General features: G+C 38.0%; 1 protein-coding gene across 2 annotated transcripts in view; it reads right to left on the bottom strand.

The window, feature by feature from the left end:
- Positions 1-7830, bottom strand: part of nlgn3a (neuroligin 3a) — a 230624-nt gene extending 222794 nt beyond the window's left edge. Inside the window, exon 1 of one of the 2 annotated variants that reach the window (XM_074648365.1) lies at positions 7563-7830. The gene's annotated coding sequence lies outside the window, so the exon portion shown is untranslated. The remainder of the gene's footprint in view (positions 1-7562) is intronic. The other variant, XM_074648366.1, reaches the window with a different exon arrangement.
- Positions 7831-15516: the final 7686 nt, after the last annotated feature.

Here is a 15516-nt window from a genome sequence, read left to right as displayed (position 1 = left end):
AAGGGGCTGCTCAAAGCTCTGTTTGGACTTTTTCTAAAAGAGCCCATTTTTTTATTTATTTTATTCAGAAGATGCCGTCTTGTTTTCTTTTACTTGAAATGTAGGCCTTGTGTTCTTTGTGCTAGAACTAATTTTATTCATGATAAAGATAGCTATTTGTTTTCCATAAAATATATATTTTTTTCTCTGTTAAAAGTGTCCCTCTTTGAAAACTGACAATAAATATTGTTAAAATGATATAGAAATGCACATTGTTGATTTCATTTGATAGATGTAAGGGTAGGCTGTAGGACACAATTTAGACATTATTGTCCGACCTTAGTGAGAGAAAATGTTAGTAACTGAACCTCATACCCCTGCTTTAAAGCCTATGATTGTAAAGCTAAAATTGTGCATAGATATTAAACTTACTTCACTCTAAATACTCAAAATCAAACATTTACCTAATTATAGTTTATACAGTATAAGTATGGAGCACCTTGGTAGCCAAGTGGTTACAGTGCATGCCATAAAACTGCAACTTCCCGGGCCTTGGGACATTTGTTGCATGTCATACCCCTCCCTAAAGAATACCCCCACAAAAAAAAAATTGTATTGGAAATCAAACTGATATCTGGGTTTCAGTGTTGAAATTTCTAACACATGATATGACTGTGATCTGTATTATAAATTGATATCAAGCTATATTCATATTGATAACTGGTCTAATTTGACTGGATGGATGTTGTATTCTAATGCTTTGATAAATGTTTACAAAGGAACCACGAGTCCAACCTTTCCTGATAAACCTCTCACCTTTGTAAAACGGAATAACCTTTCTCCAGAAGGCTGTTCTGTGAGACATTATACATCCCTTGTGTATTTTTCTCTGGTTTCAAGAACTAAAAGTATCAAAATAAAAAAATGCTACAGTATGTACAGTTGTAAAGATACGCCTTTTCTTTTTTTTTTTTTTTTTTTTTTGATAAAAGTATCCATTTTGTGCCTTCTTGGCGTTCTTGGAGATGGACCAAGGCTAGCTTTGCTCCAGGTAATCTAACATTACTTGCATGTAAGTGGGTTTTGAAAACAGATATACATACACACAAACACAGTGATTCATCACAAACAGAGATAGCGCATACATAAGGGAAAAAAAATCTTGGCAGCGCCTTGTGATGCAACCATTGCCCTGACTGTGGAAGATAGTGTTTCCTTTAAATGTTAATCATTGGGCCAACATAATTAGCCGCTGGTCCAGTGTAACACCCCGTGTCAAATGAAGAGCCGGACTTTCCACTGGAGAGTGATTGCACTTGAAAGTCTGGAAGATTACCACACATAAGCATAGCCTCAGACGAAATTTCCCGGTTGGCAAACTTGATATTTTGCTATGCAATTGCCTTGAAGGTTTTCGAAGATTTAGCAGAGAAAGTTGTGATTGTTGGACAGAACATCTACAGAGACTCACATACTGGAGACTTATTTGAATTCATAGTGGGCATTCACGGCCATGCTATATGCCTCACCAAGAAGGCTGAGGGAAAAGAGAGAGGCTTGATGATGAAGTTTTAAATCTTGATGCCCTTACTTGTTTTGTCATTTAGTGGAGTGGAAACATCAGCAGATAATGGCATTAGAATAAAATAAGACCGTCCCCATTTATGTCCTCGTCATTTTCTTCACCGCAGACGTTTTGTTCAGACCCTTGAGGTTTAAAATCTCTCGAGGCCTCGTCCGTTAAATTAATTGTGAAGACTCGGGCCGGCTCTTTCTCATGATAAAGGGAATTAGACTGTCAAACGGCAATATCCATTTGCAGCGTCTCCCTGTATTGATTTTCTGAATTTTGTTTTTGAGACACTGCGACATATTGTGGCTCTGACTGAGAAAAAACCTCTCTGAGTCATCTGGGATACATTTACCGACTTCAGACGTGGTTATCTCTGCACAATACTTTACATTTCTCTCCGGGGAAATCAAAGAGGTAGAAAAGAATGATTAGTTGAAAATGATTCAATAACTCCATTTTGGTTAACCAAAGAAAAAGGGACGTTAAACTGACGGAGGATTAAGGCATACATCTGTGATGGTGATCCATGAGGTGCATTCACAGTCAGTTGACTGTAAGTAATGCGGAACCTCGTGACCTGGGTCCAAATAGCTGTCTGGCATAAATATTGATAAAAGAGGCCGGCGCTTCCACAGGCTGACAGAGTTTAAAAGGCAGGACAGGCCAGACAAAGAGAAGTGGACAGCTATGTGGATGAATATACAAGTGCCCCACAACACACACACACACACACACACACACACACACACATACAAGCTCACTGCACTGTTAGTCCAACAAGATAAAAAGCACTTCAATTAGCGCAGGAAATATTGATTGCTATGATTTCTTCATGTGCACATTGAAAATCGGGACACGCAGAGCACGAAGTAGATATAAGGGGAGATGGGTAGGGTAACTCCTTCGGCATCTAAATTTGGGCATAACAGTCTGACATTGATACAGGGCAGGCACCTTGTTGGTTTTCACCAGATTCATTATGTGCAAATAAAATAATTTACCAGCACAGTTTTGGAGCTTTTTGTGGGTCCGAGCCTCACATCGATCATTACAAGACTGTGTGATTTACTCTTATGAAGAAAAAGCATTCCATTGTTCCCAGCCGCCCACATTGTGCTCTATACGCTAGTTTCTGTGACTATTTTAATAACACAATTATTAATGTGACAGCGGCGTTTACATGTGTCAGCATAAATTATTGACATTTGCACGCACTCGGCTATAAATAGTGTTGCGGGAGAGAGAGGGTTTGTTCCTTTATCCTCTGACAGCCTTTCCATCGCCGTCACTGGCCACTCTGAGTTTTTACAGTTCAATAGTAAATGGGCATACGGACGAGGAAGTGCTTCTCTCCCACTATTCATCTGTGAGGCAGGTCGATCTGCGTTACACATTTCACATATCTCACCAGATTGATGCACCTCCCACAGACGGGAGAAACTAAGCTTAAATGTGTCTTAAACATATCTTGTACATACTTTTTCCGATCAACCAAAAAATGTATTAAGCATCCATTTTGATAGTCGATTAATCAGCTATTTAAATTAATGTAAAAATGATCATAAGCAAAAATGCATTTTGCTCAACCCCAACCAAGTATATTAGCTAATTGTAGGCTATCACAGATATCACAACACCATATATGTTGGCCGATAAGTAAAAAGACATTGCATTACAGCAATGCCAAAGATATGCTTGAGATAATGTAGAAATAGCGTCACCAGTTCGAACACCAGAAAACATTGACACTTTAAATTTTCACCTCTGAAAAGTCCTACACAGTTTATCTCTTGGTCAAAAGTCATTTATAACCAAATTTGAGCACTTCTTATTAGGGCTGTCGCAATAACCGTAATATTGCAATACCGCGTTATTGACAAGCCAACCTCATGGGATGGCAAGCCACCGCCACAACCGCTATGTTCACAATTTTCTTTTTTTTGCAATGGGAGTGCCGCGTATTACACCATGCTAAAAACACCCACAGTGTGACAATTCTGCGCTGAGCGCTGCACGTTTAGCATTTTCTTCCGGTCGCTGAGAGTTTGAAAATGTTCAGCTTTGGGTAAAACGCTTGTCACTGTCACTTTTTACCCAGCCGTCCAATCACAAAGGAGGAGGGGCGGGACAAATACCACAAAAACCAACCGTCACATCCTATGTAGGCTACAAATGCTGAACAACAACAACAACGGAGGAGAAATTAATACACAAAGAACGGCGAGTCCGACATTTTTACTTCAGCGGATATTCCGTATCATAGCAACCAAACGCAACCAAAACGTCTCAGCTGAAAAGAACACTGTGCCTCATTGCCCTTCTGTGTTCTGCATTTAACAATAAACTAGTATTTAATTAGTGTTAAAACTGTCCTCTTTGTCATTCAAAAAGCAACAATATACCTAATAATAGCCTAACAATAAAGCTTATTTATATATATATATATATATATATATATATATATATATATATATATATATATATATATAGTAGCTCTAAAATCAGGATAAATTAAGTAATTTGCAAAAAAAAAGGCAATGATATTGCATATCGCGCTGCTGAGCCAATCAGCCCTACTTCTTATCAAAAATGAGTTTGTGTTTATGTTCAAATATAGATACTGTCCAATGTTTTTTTATCAGATAAATATTGGCCACAAAAATAGTATCGGTCAGGCTCTATTTTGCATTTTCAAAATATTTACGATGCGTATTTGAAGTATCCAAAAGAAAAGAAAAAATAATCCCTCATTAATTATGTGTGAAGTCCAGAAATCTTTAAAGGCATATTAAAAAACTCTGCTTTGAATAACATTCTGAGTCTGATAAACTCAATAAACTAGTTTACTACTAAATCTACTCCCTATGAATATGCAAATATTGTTTGTTTCAAAAGTTTAACTACAGGAAACAAGAGGTTTCTTACTTCACTGAAAGGTCCATTCTGTGTATGTGCGCTTCAAGTTTCACACTGGCTTCCAAACCAGTCGTGATGTCACATAATAAGCTCGTACATACACGCCTTGAACTCAGATTTAAGGTAAACACTCTCTTCCTTCAACAGATGAATTTTAAAACAGCCTTCTAGTGTCAAACTCTGCACATACATCACTCTGCACAGTGAAGGTCAAACATCCAAGCAAAGTAGCAATAAGCAAAACACATTTTTGAGTGACGGGAGACTTGAGAACCGTCAATGACAAAGTGATAAGAAGGTATAAAAAAGTTTCAAGTACATCTACTACTTATCTGTGAGACGTGGATTGTGAAATTTAACTTTATTCTTAACTTTTGATTCCAGACAAGGGGAAAGGGGGGATTCTGATAAATACAGTTACATCCAAAGAAAAGAAGATTTAAATCTCTTTCCTTATCTTTTCTCTTTCCCTCTAACCCCCCCTGCCTTACTCTAATAATGATAACATCATTTACTTGTCTCCTCCTTTCTTCTGTACTCTCTGTACTTTTTTCAATCCTCTGTTTTTGCTTCCTACTCCCTTCTGAGGCCTTGTTGAGCGAAGTCAGTCAAAGCCGGGGGATCTCCGGAAATCCAAACAGATTACCCAGTAAGAAGGACCTCGGAGAAGCCAACTTTTTATCCTCTCTGAGGTGATAAATGTCAGCCTTGGTTTTAGCTGTGGCAATGATGTACATTACAAAGGGGGCATTCAATCAGACGAGTTCATCCACTGAGATTCATTTGTAATAGTGGCCATATTTGAGATATTCATCACAACTACTATTGGTTTTCAAAACGGATTACACCTGACAGGGGCTTCCCTCCAAAAAAATGTTAACAAGCTCTATCATTTTCCCTCGACTACAATTACAGGTCTACTGGTGAGGATGGATGCTGAATGAGCGGCTGCAGTGGCAGGCTATGCTGAGGAGCTACATGTTGTAATGGTTTACCATTGCTCAGTGTCCGTATGAATGAGAGAGCATGCCATTAGCACCACAGGCTGCTCCATGTTGGTGTCTTCAATAATGGACCAATCAATGGGAACACAGGACTCGAGTACAAAAACAAGGAATTGTAAGCATTAATGATGTCCATCTAAGGCTCTCGGACAATAAGTGCGCTGTATGTTTTCACCCTGTAAATATCTAAAAGACCCTTGAGTACACAGAATAGTGCACATGAGTCTGATGCATATCTGCACACATAAAAATAAGAGCTTTTTTTCGTGGTATTACGAGGAGAAATTCTGCATTGCGGCATTAATATTTCTGAACAACAGCACTGCCTTCTATTGAGAGTCCCAAACAGAGGCAGAAATCTTAAAAAGATGTGTCCGTGTGCTCCTTTCCCATTAAGAAGAGAAAGGGTTTTGGAGGATAGGCGTTTGAAACTCTCCACATCCAAGAACAGATTCCAATTATAGATCAGGGCTGTGCCCGTCTCAGTCTTCTTTCCTTCAGATCATACTCTGGAGTGCATGCATTTTCTCCCTCAGCAAAAACAAACACAAAACACATTCGCATTCTAAACCGCTCGCGGTGAGGACAGCAGCAGCAGCCGGAGAGAGCAAGAGAGAAGGACTATTTGAAATCGTGTCAGTATGTTCTAGTTGGAAGATAGTTTTACCCAGAGCTCTCCGGCATAGGAGGGAGAGGCCCACTGCGAAGATGCAGCTTCAAAGTGAATAACTGTATGAAACTACCATCTGTTTGCTCAGATCCCGCGCTTTAAAAAGGGCTTATTTTAAGAGCAGGATGTTGTAGGCTTTGATGTCGATAACATGCTTATAATGCTTTAAAAAATCTGAGTTATTATAGATATTTCAGCCTGAATGAGCTATTCTTGGACAGTACTTTGCTGCAAAATAACAGAATAACACACTTTTTATTATTGTTATTATGGCTGGCTTATTTCTGTACGTGCATATGTCCTGTACACAATCCACAGGCCATCCTTGTTACACAGCACTGCTGTATTAGTGCAGCGGGAGCTTATTTAATTTGAAATATAGAGTATGCTGTTGAGATCTCTCTGGTGCAATGAATGAATTGGTTCTGTTCTCACTGGAACATCCCTCTCTTCTCCTTTTTAATTGAACAATCAGTTTGTAAACAGAGCAGATCTGTGTCACCTCCCTGTGGTATGACTGGACACCAAATATCATTGCCACTGAGGGTGTATTTACTAGGGCTGCCCCCTCGGTCAATTAGTCAACTAATCTATCGTTTTGGTCTAAGTCAACTACGATTTTTTTTAGTTGATTAGTCATTTTTTATGCTTTTTTCATGCTGAATTAAAAAAAAAAAAATTGTTAGCAGATCTCTGTTAAATAATACAAGTTTTGTGATGCTTTGTGTGATTTTTTAGTGGAGAAACTGATTTTACAGATCTGTCTATTAAATCAAATAATCGATTAGATGACGGAATTGTATGTGTGTTAGTCGACTAAGAATTTTATTTGGTCGAGGACAACCATAATATTTACCCAACAGACAAGGACATAAGACTCTAAATTCATCCATGTGTAGGGCTGCAACTTACGATTATGTCCGACATGGATTCATTTAATATCACATCTATAAAATGTGAGAAAAGAGTGAAAAATAACCATCACAAATTCCTAAATCTCGAGGTGACATCTTCATCTTACTTGTTTTGACAATAATAAACTACAAATCAGTGAAAGGCAGAAAATCCTCCCTTTAAAAGGCAGCAAATATTTTGCAGTTTTCTTATTAAATGACCAACAGAGTATCACACAATTGTTGGCAATCAACTAATCAAATAAAGTGTCAATGGCAGCTTGTGTTCAGTGCACCATGTTGACACACTACAGTAAGTTAGTTATCAACTTCAGAAGAAAAGAAGAAGAGCCTTCTACATGCAACAACAGCACAGCACCAACCTTTGCAGAGAGTTTGTTGAACTAAGAACAACCAAAACTACAACTAACTACTGAATACACATCTACACACCACATAAAGCAACATATGGCCAGATGTATAGATATAAATCAGGTCCAGATGTATAAAGATAAAGACGTACTTACCATTAACATAGATGAGTGGTGGTTAGCATGTTAGCATCTCTGTCTCTCCATCTAAACTTCTTCACTTGTCTTCTACTTCACACGCGCCTCACCAACAAACACCTCAGCAACATATTAACTATCCGCTGTTGTAGACGTATGGTCACAAGAACTTTAAAACCAGTTTTAACGCTGAACTAATTGATTTTTACATTTTAGCTAGTCAAGTTAGGCCGTAGTCACGTGGTGAATCCACTTCCGGTTCTTAATTAACACCTGAGGGGAACAAAACCCGCAATGTGAGGTTCCGCTTTGTGCGCATCCACCCCCCAATATGTTTGCATTTTATTATGTTTTTCTATTTCTATGTATCTGAAATGTACCTTTATTCATTTGCATGTTTTAATACCTATTTTTTACTTTATTTGGTAGCCAAATTACTCTTGGGTGGGCATCAGGACGGTCTGCAGGACAGATAATAGTGCATACAGTGCACTTTCATAGACTAAGCTACTGGAGTTACCCTGCACTATACTCATTTTTAACAGTCTCTTCTGCACTATACTCATTTTTAACAGTCTCTTCTGCACTATACTCATTTCTAACAGTCTCTTCTGCAATATATTCACTTTTTTAATAGTCCTGTATCACAGCTGTTACCCTGCACTATATTCAGTTTTAACAGTTTTTCTTCATCTCCTTGTATTTTTATATCTGGTATATTTTTTTGTACTTTGTACTACTAACTTTTTTACTGCCTTTTTACTAACATGTTTTGCACTATGGAACTGTAATGCTGGAAACTTGAATTTCCCTCGGGATCAATAAAGTTACTATCTATCTATCTATCTGTCTATCTATTTATCTATCTATCTATCTATCACATTATTATTATTATTATTATTATTATTATTATTATTATTCGCATCACGTGTGATCATTAAACATATGTTTAAGAGTTAGTGGAGTACCAGGATGACCTTCCCACAGGGCGACATGTCTGTTTGCATACTTGATTATGAAGGTTTTAAGAACTTAGCGTTGCTTCAATTAAACCCTCACCTTTAAGCATATGATGGGGAAAATCTTTCATTGGATTACAAATCAGTGTATGCACTCAAGCAATTAATTTGGAAAATAGGAAAGGATACCTAAGTAAATCTGCATGAATTTAAGACTTGAGGGTTTTTGTATGCAACATATTTCAAGAAGTGTCAAGTAAACAATATTATTAAATACAGCACTTTATTTCATGAGGTAAGGAGAAGATCAAATGAAGTGCACAGTTTTTCTCTCTGAATTAATAGCCATTAAATTGTGGATCTCCCCAGTGATGCCAGCAGCTCAGTGCCACTGCAGCACCTCTGCTATGACTAATCATTCATTTCTAGTGGCAAACAGCCTTAAGGCTTCAAGCATGCATTGGCAATTCATGGCAACACTATGGAAAATGGAAAGATACGACCACATGGTACACACTGTGTAATGTGATAGTGGCAAAGATGTTTCTTTCTATCTGGCAAAGCAAAAACAAATGAAGCTTTCTGCAAAAATCATTCAAATATAATAAAGTTTCTCAGGATAATATTCACTTTTGTCGTTGAGTTGCAGAAGGTGATTCAACCGGGGAAACAAACACATTTCCATTATTTTGCAGAAGCAGTAGCATTCAGTGTGAGGTACAAACAACCTCAATAAAATGTGCTGGGAAATGCTCATATCATGACTGCTAAATTTATAAATAGTGCAGAAATAGGCCGCAGCAGGGGGTGACTTGCAATAACTGTGGCCACCTTAGAAACCTAAATAAGTGATAGAGGATGAATGATCTTGATCTGCTGTAGTATTTCCTGATGCTGTTTGTCTGCTACTGCCTGATGCATGTGTACTATTCTGCATATTTTTTATGTAGTACTTTCTGTTAAATGTAAAGCTTGTTGTGATTGTTTGTCTTTACTACTTGCTACTCTTGTTCTGTTACTATATTGCCTGATACTGTTTTGTCTGGTACTGTCTGTTGATTGTGTGCCTGCCTGCATTTTTTTTCATGTAATGCTTGTTGGCATATGTAATGCTTGTCATGTATGCAGTCTTTTTAACTTTTGATATTTCTTTTTACCCCTTACACCCTAACTCTCAAGAGGCTTTTGCCAGGCCGCCATTGTAAATACAAATTTGTTCTTAATTGACTTGCCTGGTTAAGATAAGATAAGATAAGATAAGATAAGATATTCCTTTATTAGTCCTGCATTGGACTTGGAACATTGAAATTTGCAGTGTACAGCAGCAAAGGGGATAGTGCAAAAAACAAGATGCTCCAGCTAACACAGTAAAAAAAAGAGCTACACAAAATATGAACCATTTAAATAGAAGGAAGTATAAAAATAGGAGCAGTATATACAGTATTGACAATAAACAGACTATTAAAAAAATTGCACAAGTGGAAAATGATATGGCACAGTGGGAACAAAATTAAATTCCACCTGAAAATATTGCACAGTATGAATTACACCGGAGTAGTAATAATGATAATGATAAATAAATAAAGTTTAAATAAAATAAAATAAAATGCCAAGAGGCTGAAGTTATTTGAATGACAATGTCTGATTTACAAAAAAAAAAAAAAGACAGATAACAAAACACATAAATGACGTGTAATAGTCTTTTCTTTAGAGGCAGAGAGCCTATTTCATTATGTGATCTGCAGCCCCATGCTATTACTCTGGCGGCCACAGGGAGGCGCTGTTGCACACTCACCTATAGTAAACAACACAGTTTCCGATAGCGGGCTAACTAAAGCACAGATCAAACAGATATATCAACTCTCAGGCTACATAATTGACATGTTACCTATTGAAGCAACAGAGAACTACATCGATAACGCTGGAGAGGATGGTGAAATGACCATCGGGCTTGGAAACAGCAACTCTGCTGCTAGCTAGTTTTGGATGTATCGAAATGAGTGTTTGTGGCGCCCTGTATGGAGGTGGTTGCTTCTGTACAGGACAGACAAGAACAAACACCTGGTTTAAGGTAAAAGACATCTCACTCTGTCATGGTGTGTCTCCATGTGTTTACTGTTGGTTAAATGAGGAGTGCAACAGTTGCTGCATCTTTGCTTTGCTTACTGGTAGGCAAGAAGGCAGCAGTGTGTTGTGTTGTTGGTGCCAGTTTAGTGTAAATCAGGCTTGATTGAGGCGGCAGACTAACAGATCTGGATGGAGAATACAACATTTATTTTAAAGGTCCCATATCATGCTCATTTTCAGGTTCAAACTTGTATTTTATGTTTCTACTAAAACATGTTTACATGCTGTAATGTTAAAAAAAACACATTATTTTCCTCATACTGTCTGCCTGAATATACCTGTATTTACCCTCCGTCTGAAACGCTCCGTTTTAGTGCATTTCAAGGGAATTGCAACAGAATTGCGTCGCTAGGCAACAGTTTGAGTCCATGTTTACTTCCTGTCAGCTGATGTTATTTACATACACTGCAACAGGAAATAAACTGGGACACATTGAGAATTTTTGCGTTTAAAACCGTGTAATGGTCTAAATATTGTATATTTGTGACATCACAAATGGACAGAAATCCTGACGGCTTGTTTCAAACGCACAATTTCTGAATACGGGCTGTGTGTGATTCTCCGTATATTGAGCGTTTTGATAGTTTAACAGTGTTTATATAGAACCTTAAACCTGCTTTATAATATAAAAGACATGAAAATCTAATTTTTTACAACATGGGACTTTTAAGGATTTATCAGAGAGAGTCACCCACATATGTTGAGTGATTGAGTAGTGTGCATGGAGCAAGTTGTTGATGTCAGTTTAACCGATTAAATCTTGTGCTAATGCATACTGGTGCTTAGAAGTTGTGAAGCTTTGCCTACATACAATGCAGCTACTGTGTGTGTGTGTGTTTTTGCACTAGTATTTGTTTTTTTGAGGTTTGAGTTGAGGGTGCTTTTTGTGGCAAAACCCCATAAATATTATATTGGTTACCACTCTTAAGGGTTCTTAAATCTGTGCTTGATATCAGCCTCATCTCCTATAACACAGTCAACTCTGAGAGAAGGACCCTGCAGAGATGTAGAGACTAAAAGAGAAGCTGGAGTGTGTGTGCTCCTCTCTTTGATATGGTTAAGTGTGAACGCCGACTTGTCAAATTTTTACATTGCTGCAATATTGAATAATTCTTATTTGTTGCCATTGTATGGTTGAACACTTATGGCTATTTATCTCTCAAGTGTATTCTAGATATTTGAGATGAGCCAAGTCTTTGTGGTGCCCTGTATGATGGTGGATCTTTCTGCACAAGAAGGCAAAGAACACACACCTGGTTTAAGGTAAAAGACATCTCACTCTGTCATTGTGTGCAAGTTTACTGTTGGTTAAATAAGGAGGGGTGCAACAGTTGCTGCATCAATGCTTTGCTAACTGGTAAGCAGTTGTCTGTGTATTGTTCATGGCCAAAGTGTGACTTGCAGGTGCCAGTTAGTGTAAATCAGGCTTGATCGAGGTGGCAGACTAACAGATTTGGATGGAGAATACAGCATTTCTTTTAAGGATTTATCAGAGAAAGTCACCCACATATGGGCCAAACTCCAATCCGCCCCCTACGCTCCATTTGTAGTCACACTCACAGCTCAATGAGGCACCCTTCTTTAAGGTGCAGGGTATAAATACAGCAGCAAGCTTCGGGATGAACTTCCCTCTCTCCAACAAGGAAATAAATATCAGGATCAGAAATATCTCAGTGATTCCTGGGGGGAAATTGAGTTATGTTTTGCTCCCATTCTAGAATATATATATAAGAAATATGTGCAACAACAGAAGAAATAATAATGCTGAAAAATAGGATTATATTCAAATGATATAAATGCATGCATAAATAACAAAATGCAAGAATAGTATAAATAAATAACAATTTTACTTTAAATGCACTGTATAAATAAATCCAGTGTTAATGCCAGAGTAAACCAGATTATTGTACAGCTACATTATTGTACTGTTAAGTCAGTACTGCACAGTTGAAGATATAATAAAGTATGGGGTTATAGCTGCTGATAGGAGTAAAAAATAAGAAATATATGTTGTGTGTATATATATGTATAAATATACACCACTTTACAATCAAATGAACATGTCAACCGTTTTCTAGACTAGACAAGAGTACATTTGATCCTAAATACAATCTATTTACTTTAAAATGATAACGTTTGTACGTCAATAAAGAAGAATAAATGTTTGTACCGGTAGTCACACGGAAATGACATTGGAGCAAGTTCCATGACAAACACAAAACGGCGTTGCATGTCTTCAGTAAGGGCAACTGGTTAAGTCGGCATCGATGCAGACTCGCTGTTAAAGGGTTTTATAACCCACTTCCACTCCCCGTGAATTGATTTGGGATGGCAATTAATATGGCGGACCCTCCACGCGAACGTGCAAACGGAGTGGAAGTGGGTAGGGAGAGGGTGTAGGGGGTGGTTTGCAGTTGGGCCATGGTGAGTGATTGACTGGTGTGCATGGTGCAAGTTGTTGTGATGTCTTTTTTACTGATTAAATCCTGTACTAATGCATACTGGTGCTTACAAGTGGTGAAGCTTTGACTACATACAATGCAGCCATTGACTACTGTGTGTGTGTTTTTGCACTAGTATTTGTTTTTTGGGTGGTTTTTATACAGTAGCAAAACCCATACATATATTGGCTACCAGTCTTAAGGGTTAGGTTGTCTCCTCAGGCCGCTGTGTTCTTAATCTGTGGTTGATAGCAGCCTCATCTTCTATAGTCAACTCTGAGAGACGGACATTGCAGAGATGTAGAGAGTATAGAAGACAAGCTGGAGTATGTGTGTTTCTCTATGTATGTGTAGTTGTGTGTGAAAGATGCATTTTTATATAGCTGCAATATTGAATAATTCCTATTTGTTGCTATCCTATGGTTGAACACGTATAGCTATTTATGTTTCAAGTGTTTGCTAGATATTTGAGGAGTGTGGGCAGACATAACCACCTACTTGCGTCGCTGAGAAAAGCCATATATATATATATACTGTCTGTAGTAGAAGCTGACTGTGCTGCTCAGCATGGATATGATCTTTTCAGATCTCACTAATTTGGCCTTGGGGCAAATTATGTTTCATTCAGACCTTTTCTAGCTTTTTGTATTTCTGCCACAACAGCCTTTCCAGTGTCAATTATACCTGTATTAAAACCAAATTAAAGGTCAAAGCTGACAACTATTGGGGGAACATGGTGTTTAGACTTGTCTGTCTGTGACTAGATGACTCACACTGTATACAGATGGAGCAGCAGAGCCTATAGGAAGCCATCACGGAGACAATAAAGCCTCTTTTAGTAAAGTCTGACGTCCTGAAAGCAGTGAAACTGATCGTATAATAAAATGAACAATCATACTTTGGTGGAGTCGTGCTGTTTATTGTTTGAGGCAGGCGTCTCATGCTACATCTCACTCCCGCTATTGTATTTACAGTAGAAGACATTGACGCGTGCCGGTTGAAATGCATTGTTTGCTGCTCCGGCCCCTCATCTCTAATTATAAAATGCCAAACTTCATTCTGCCTGGTTTCTCTTTCTCGTAGGTCGACAGCTAGTCTGTTCATGCTTCATGGCACTTCCCCCTCTCGAGCTATTTCCCCCTTAGCCTAACCTAATATTGACTGGAATAGGAAATCCAAAAGCTGCAGTAAACATTCAAATGTCTGGCAAGCCCACTTCCAATTTCACAGATACAGGCCTGGGAGTTATTATGGGAAAACAAACCGCAATCTCGCTGCGCATTAAAGAGAGAAAGACAATGCTGTTTTGCTTTCAGTGCAGGTCTTCCAATCTTGTACACCAAAGAGGCAACATTTTATGGGGAGAGCTAAATCAAAAATATCTGGGAGATTTGTGTTTTCTCAGTGACGTGTAACCATTTTACAGGTTAATGCACTGCCTGTGCAGGGAGTTTGTTGAAAATGATGGTAATAATTGCCATTTAAGGAGCCAATGTTTACTTCTAAAGCTTATCTCCGCTGGGGTCAACCCCATGCCTCGCTACAACTTGAGTGATTCTGTACTAGCGGGCCTCGGAGGGGTCAGAAAACCATGTCAACGTGTCTCTCAGTTTAATTCTATTAAGCACAGGTTCAAGCTCCAAATTAAAATGCAAATTAGCTCCGTAATAAAAGCGAGCGAGAGTACAGGCTGAGATAAGGTACATCCTTCCCTTTTATTGCCGGCGCTTATGAAGTGCAAACCTCTTTTTAATGTAAAACTTAATTTAATTCTGAAGAACAAAGTGTCTCAAAATGCATTGTCTCCTGTCCAACTTGTGTCATGTTTGCAACAAAGAGGAACGACGGCTTCAAAGCACGTATTGTGTCCTCTCTCATTTTTCCACTGGAGGAGAGTTTTTGAACAACTTGGCCAGTTTCTGTGCAATTGTTTTGTTAGAATTAAGTTCAACAGCATCTTTAATTCAGATGACTGTGTATCTGTCATTAGGATTTATGTCAAATATAAATATAAATTCAACTAATTCAATCTAAATATCCTAAAAAGAAATCACATATGACCTGAAATAACCTCAAAATAACGACAATACAACTGCTTCCTAGGCCGGTAGGGGAAAAATCAATACAGCATAGTATCGCAATATTTTGCATGGATATTGTATCAATACACAGACGTCAAGTATTAATCATTTATTACACAGTAGAAACCGTTTATAGTGATCACAGTTTCAGTGATCGACTGCTTATATGGATCAAAAAGCTTGGGACAGAATCATTCCCTATACAAACGGTTACAGTAATCAAGTAGTCCACTTACAGTGTTTATTTTGAGTCTTTTCATACATGATAACATATGAAAAAAACATTTTAAAACCACGTTAGACTAACGTTATGAATTTGTGTTTTGTTTTTTACTTTACTCCCTTGATCCTTTGCCTCGCAGAC

Source organism: Sebastes fasciatus, chromosome 10 (assembly GCF_043250625.1).
Source record: "Sebastes fasciatus isolate fSebFas1 chromosome 10, fSebFas1.pri, whole genome shotgun sequence".
Lineage (NCBI taxonomy): Eukaryota > Metazoa > Chordata > Actinopteri > Perciformes > Sebastidae > Sebastes > Sebastes fasciatus.
Note: the sequence above shows the minus strand (reverse complement) of the source record. Positions and strands in the feature narration are given on the sequence as shown.